At 41.5% G+C, this 6697-nt stretch overlaps 1 long non-coding RNA gene across 2 annotated transcripts in view; it reads right to left on the bottom strand.

Moving 5' to 3' along the window:
• Positions 1 to 2690: 2690 nt before the first annotated feature.
• LOC116823460 (uncharacterized) overlaps positions 2691 to 6697 on the bottom strand; it is a 13890-nt gene continuing 9883 nt past the window's right edge. For both annotated transcript variants that reach the window (XR_012656136.1, XR_004373422.2), the window contains exon 3: positions 2691 to 2770. This is a non-coding gene — a long non-coding RNA (uncharacterized LOC116823460). The remainder of the gene's footprint in view (positions 2771 to 6697) is intronic.

Here is a 6697-nt window from a genome sequence, read left to right as displayed (position 1 = left end):
CCCACAGCTCGGCAGTCTGGGATGGGTTAGGCGTGCCTATGCAAATATTTGAGATTTTGCATTCCAGACATTCTTTCCACACTTCCCATACTTCACCACCAGATGTCAGGGTACAGCTCATCCTGACTCTGCTTACATATAATTAATGGATGAATTAACTTTTCAAAAAATGCTGATTATAAGAATTGTACAAATATTTAAAATACACAAAATTAAGGCTCCAGTACTGTGATGACTTATACACATGTGTAACTTTGAGTATGGAAATAGTCCCAATTAACTGAATGGGACTTACTCACATGCTTAAAGTTCAACATGGGAGTAAGACTTTAAAGGATTGCAGCCAAGATAACCTTACAACAACTAATCACAAAGTATAAATAAACAAAGAAAACAATGTGAATGTGTTAATTATGTACTATAATCAATTATATAATTATATAATCAATTTAATAAGCTTAAATAACTTTCTGCTTTATGCTGCGTTTCATATTAGATTAGTTCCATGTATGAATGGCAAAGACTATACATAAAAGGCAATTAAACTAGCTTAAAATCCAATTCATCTAGGGTTTTTTAAGCATTAATTTTTAAAACCTTTTCTGTATATTCACAGAATAATTTTCATCTCAACATTTTTTGGGACTGTCAACTTGTTCTTTAAGCACAGAGAAATGCTTATAGCATCCCAAAGATACATCTTTTTGTATTAGAGTATTTAGTTAGCTTTTCTGACAGCATGTTATGAGAATACAAATCAAAGCTCAGTGGATCCATAAAGTCTGAGGTCTCAGCTCACAGGACAAGAATTGTCTCATTTGTGGACCAGATCTTTCTAGTTCAGGGTTCAGACACATTGTCAGATCATTTTCAGAAACTTGCACTGCTGCTTTCTGGACTTCTCAGTTATTCTTGTTCTTTTTTATAAATAGAGCTATCAAAAACTTTCAAATAAGAAATGTTTCCATCAAAAAATGGTCTTTTTACAAAAAACAAAGTTTAACAAAAACTTTCATTTTTAAACAATTTCCTTTTTTTACACAAACTTATTTATTGTTTTTTTCCTAGTCCTTTTTCTCTTGTCCCCAGCCCTCCAAAACCTTTCCTATGGCAGAATGGAAAAAGGAGAAAAGGGAGGGAAAAAAAGAGTTAAAAACTAAAAAACTAAAACATTTTGTTTAAAGAAATAATTGCAAACATTGCCTGAAAACTTCTAAACAAAAACATTTGGGGATTTTTTGAAAATGTTCTTGACTTTTAAAATCACTTTTTGACCAGCTACATTTATTATTTATACAATGCCCACAAGTATATTACACACTCTACAGTTAGAGGCAAGGACATAGTCGCTACTCCCAGTCCTGCAAAAACTTGCACATGTTTACCTTCCACACAAGGGTAGTTCTATTGACTGCAGTTGGACTACTTTTGAGTGTAAATCAGTGGTCCCCAAATTGTGGGGTGTGACCCACTAAGGGGGCACAGAGGAATGTTTGGGAGGCCTTGATGGGACTTGGACCAGCCTCCCCGGGGGACAGGGAGGGAGCACCACCCAGTCCCACTCCACCCCCAGCTCTGCCACAGTCCCGACTGGAACTACGCTCCCACTCCCAGCTTGGGCTCCTAGCTGTGGCTCCACTCCTAGCTCTAGCCCTACCCCCAGCCTCAGTCCCTGGCCATGGCTCCAGACTCAGCCCCTGGCCATGGTTCCATTCCCGGCTGCAGTTCCATCCTCAGCTCCAGACCTGCACCCTGCTGCGGCTCCAGCCTTGGCCCCCATCCCCCTCTCTATGACCCAACCTCAGGAGCCATGGTCCCAGCCCTGGCTTCAGTGAGGGTAAGGGGACACAGACAGGATAGGGTTACCAATTTTGGTTGGATGTATTCCTGGAGATTTAATCACATGACATAATCTTTAATTCAAGAGTAATCTTTAATTCCTGGAGATTCCAGGCCAATCCTGGAGATTTGGCAGCCTTAGAACAGGGATAAGCTAGAGGCACAACCATGAAAAGTTTGGGGACCAGCTGCAGGATGAGGGCCTTAGGTTCTAATCCTGGCAGTGCCTGCACTTTTGCAAGTGAGTTATTTGACCCACATTAGTCATACCATAGAAGGAAATGCACAAGTGTCTGCAAAACTGGCCCCTTAGCCTCTGATCCTGCAAAAGGACTGGCACAGGGAGGTCTTTCTAGTTGCTGCAAAAACCTCTTAACTCCAATGAAGTTTTATATGGTGTACATCTTTGAGGATCCCTTTGCAGTAAAAGAGATTAAATTGTAGACAAGATATAAAATGATAGCAACAAATAGTAGAGTGGGAATAGGGGAAAGGGAGGATGTGGGTCACAAAATGAAGATAATTGGCAGAGAACCCTAAAAGGATGCATCTGATTATTTTTATGTATTTATTTTACTGTATAAAACCCTAGGTAATTAATCTTTTGTGGGAGGTCCCATGGAAGGCACTCAGATATAAATGTAATGGGATACTGTACAACACCCTAAGTTAGAGAAGATTGTGAGACAGATGTGGGGCAGAGCTGAAAATTGAGATAGATGCAGGCACAGTGAAGAGCAGGGAGAGAGAAAAAGTGTCGTTAGGAATCAGGAAAACAAGAATTGGAGGCATAATAAGGCAGAGCAGAGACCTAAAGTTAATTGATTGTAAAAACAATTCCATACGCATGGCTGAGAAGAGTCAATTTAGCTGTAAACAGAATATAGAGTCCAAAGGTAGACAAGTCAGGAGGAGGAGTGGTGCTGTTTAGCTGAAAAAGAAGCAATCCTAGTACAATAAAAAGAACAAGGAGTACCTGTGGCACCTTAGAGACTAAGAAATTTATTTGAGCATAAGCTTTCCTGGGCTAAAACTCACACCTTCTTGTCAAGGGTTGGAAATGGGCCATCCTGATGATCACTACAAAAGTTTTTTTTCTTCTGCTGATAATAGCTCACCTAATAGCTCACCTTAATTAATTACCCTTGTTACAGTTGGTATGGCAACACCCATTTTTTCATGTTCTTTGTGTATATATATTTTCCTACTCTATCTTCCACTGCATGCATCCGATGAAGTGGGTTTTAACCCACGAAAGTGTATGGTCAAATAAATTTCTTAGTCTCTAAGGTGCCACAAGTATTCCTTGTTCTTTTTGCTGATACAGACTAACACGGCTACCACTCTGAAACCTGTCACCAGGCTTAGTTACAATGTTATACAGACTTGAAACATGGAGGGATTTCCTGCTATATGTTCTTTGCTCACAAGATGGCATAACTGCTTCCCTAGAGAATACAACACTGGAAAAACTAAAAAAATGCTGTAGCAAGAGATCAGAAACAAAAACATGTTCCAAATGCAAAATCATGAGCTGATAATTTCTTCCAGTAGAGGAATCTCTATTGTTCTATTCATCTTGTTCTAAAGCACAGGTCTCCAAACTGCAAGGATTGTTCGGGGGGATGGGAGGGTGGCAGGGCCCAGGCCATCCCCCACAGGGGGCAAGGAAGGATTGCCACAGCACCCCGATCCACTCCCAGCTCTGCTCCAGGCCCACTCTCAACTGTGGTGCTGGTTTCCAGCCCCATGCCTGGCTCTGGGCCTGGTTGTGGCTCCACACCTGGCCCTGGCCCCAGTCTCAGTCCCAGTCCCAGCCCACAAGCCCAGCCTCGACCTCTGGCATGGCCCTGCTCCCGGCCCCAACTCTGCTCCTGGCCCCGGACCTCCACCCAGCTGTGGCCCCAGCCTCAGCCCCCTTATCTCTATCTGCATTCGCCCCCCCCCCCCCCGGAATCCCGGCTCTGCTTCGAGACCCAGCTCTGGGGGGAGTGGATAGGAGTAGGGGGGGCATGACCCTGAAAAGTTTGGGGACCATTGTTCTAAAGACTTTAAATTAGACAGATTCTTCCCCTAGAGAAAATTAAAAGTGGTTAAAACTTTTAAATATTGCTATTTGTGCCTGGTAGATAAATAAAGGAAACAGGACTCCCCCAAAAACCAGACAGTTTAATGTGAATAGGTAGAGTCCACTCTCTAGAGCACACATGAGCTAATATGCAAAACTTACCCATTTTCTTGGGTTTGCCTTCATTCTCAATTTTAAAATAGTCATACATAAGCATCAGGAACTGAACGTTTCTAGGGGTTTTCCCTGCAAGATCTCCTTCCTCTCCTGTTATGGATAGGAACCCGGAAACTCTTTTATAATATTGAACCACTGCTAATGACACATTCCTAACATAGCAGCCAACCTGTGCTAGCAAGAGTCAGCAGAATAGTCCTCCCTTTGCCTTCCTGGTCCTATTCCCTGAAGTCTGTCACAGTTAATTTACAGGCAAGGACAAACAGGAACTGAAAATGTAGTCAAAGTAAGTGGTGTATTCATGTATAAAATGGAATCCTAACAGCAAATGTCCTGACGTTGGTTATGATTTTTACAGTTAACTTCCAAATTAAAAATCATTAAAATTCATGGCCTAAAAAGAGTTCATTGTGTATTGGAAGCATTTAAGCTAGTTCTGGGCTATATCTGCTTTTGGACTAAAGAAGACTTCTTTCCAAAGATATGCACAATGAGCCACCTTCATCCTGGTGTAACTCCATTGACTTCAGTGATGCAAATTATATGCCAGGAACAAATAATTCCTGACTAGGTGTAAGTGGGAAATGTAATTTATACAGATTTAGTATTTGCGAGGTGAGTAAAATGAGTTGAAATTATACAACGTGACAGAAAAGGGGATGTAATAGGAGAAAGAACGTAACAGAAGTATATGAAACAAAGCAGACATTCCTTTTCATATCTACATAGCACACATATAGGCAAAGGTCAATCAATTCTGTCTGGATTAGCATTTTGGAATTTTAACATAATTAAGATCTTGGGTGTAATAGGCAATTTGACTTTTGAAGCTGAAATGGGTAACAAGTGAGTTAAAAAGGGAGCTAAGGCTCCTACAACCTAGACCCTGCTTTGTTGATTGAACATCTTTAAAGCAGCAATGTCATTATTAATATTGACAGAGTTTAAATGCATGTCAGTCTCTCTAGTTGATTTATACTGCTGTCAAATTGTTTTGCAGGTTGATTTATACTGCTGTCAAATTGTTTTGCAGGTTAAACTGTATGTGACCAGGGCATAAAAGATGCATAGGGGTTTACAGAGACCCTCTGGGTCTGATGTCCACAAAAGGTGTGAGATCTTTACCAACAGCCAGTAACACACTTGTCATCCTAATCATTGTGAGATGTATCTGTGGATGATATTTAAGGAGTTATGTATCTATACTGAAAACTATGTTCTTAAGGTATGTGAGTTAAGACTGGTCACCAGAAGGTTGTAAATAGATTTTGTTCAGCCGTGGGGTAGATGCATATTTCTCTGGCTGGTTATTGTGTACTGTGTGTAAGTCTATTTGCATTATTGAGCCTGATGCTCATGAAAAGATTGTGAATTCACATGAGAGAAGATCTGCAGGAAAAACAAAACCAGTAGGGGAGTGTCCTGTTTATGAGTAAAGACAATGAATTTGGGGGGAAATAACTGGGGGTACTGAGATGCACCTGGGATCCTTCCCCAAGAAGATGAACTGTCAGTGTATTTTGTCTTACGAAAAGAAGCTCACAGCAAACCTGACTGGAAAACATTGAAAAGACTTTGAGTGAATTAAACTTAATTAGACAACGTGGTATGTTGTTAATTGAGTTTAGGTTCTGGAACAGCAGCAAAGAATCCTGTGGCACCTTATAGACTAACAGACGTTTTGGTGCATGAGCTTTCGTGGGTGAATACCCACTTCGTCGGAAGTGGGTATTCACCCACAAAAGCTCATGCTCCAAAACGTCTGTTAGTCTATAAGGTGCCACAGGATTCTTTGCTGCTTTTACAGATCCAGACTAACACGGCTAGTCCTCTGATAGGTTCTAGAAGGTGTGTTATGTTTTTATTTTACATTTAACAATTTGTTTCCAATACTTCCAGTACTACTTCTAGAATTGCTATAATTTGATAAATAATCCTGTATTTATTTTCACTATGAATGTATCTAAGTGCTTGTGTTAAGCAGAATGGTAATCCTGAGGTGAAAGTGGTAATCTGATGTGTACTGTTCCTTTAAGAGAAGTGAATCTGTGAATTCAGTGAGTGTCCAGTGAATCAGGGGCTGAACACTGGAGGACAAAAGGGTTGGAGTGTCTCTATCACTAACCTATAAACAGAAATCTAGACCCACTTAGGCCTGGAGGGGAGTGCTTCTGTTGCCTGTGGTTGGTGGAGTTGGGGAGCTGATCCCTGGTAAGCATAGATGAGGCTTCCTCACCCTAAGGGCAGGCAGTAGCGAGGACTTCCCAATCTTGAGTACTCGTGGGAAGCATCACACTTTGATTCTAAAACTCTTCTTTATATTTTCCAAAATAGAAGAACAAATAATCATTTAGATCAGTGATACTCAGACTGAGGTTCATGACCTGCAAGAGGCTCTTTAATGTGTCTCCTGCAGCTCTTTGCACCACATGATGTTAAAACACTGTGATTTAATTACTGTAGCGAGGCGGTGTGGCTCCCCTCCTCCACAGGGAGGGTTGAGCCCCGTCCATCTTCCCCCAGGGCAGAACTTCCGGGCAGAAGCCCCGCCCCTCAAAGGGTCAGGCGGCGACCCGGAAATATAAAAGCCGGGCGCCGGCCTTCAGTTGGAGC

The sequence above is a fragment of the Chelonoidis abingdonii genome, chromosome 6 (genome assembly GCF_003597395.2).
Source record: "Chelonoidis abingdonii isolate Lonesome George chromosome 6, CheloAbing_2.0, whole genome shotgun sequence".
Taxonomy (NCBI): domain Eukaryota; kingdom Metazoa; phylum Chordata; order Testudines; family Testudinidae; genus Chelonoidis; species Chelonoidis abingdonii.
The sequence above is the reverse complement of the archived record's forward strand: the minus strand, read 5'-3'. Positions and strand labels throughout refer to the sequence as shown.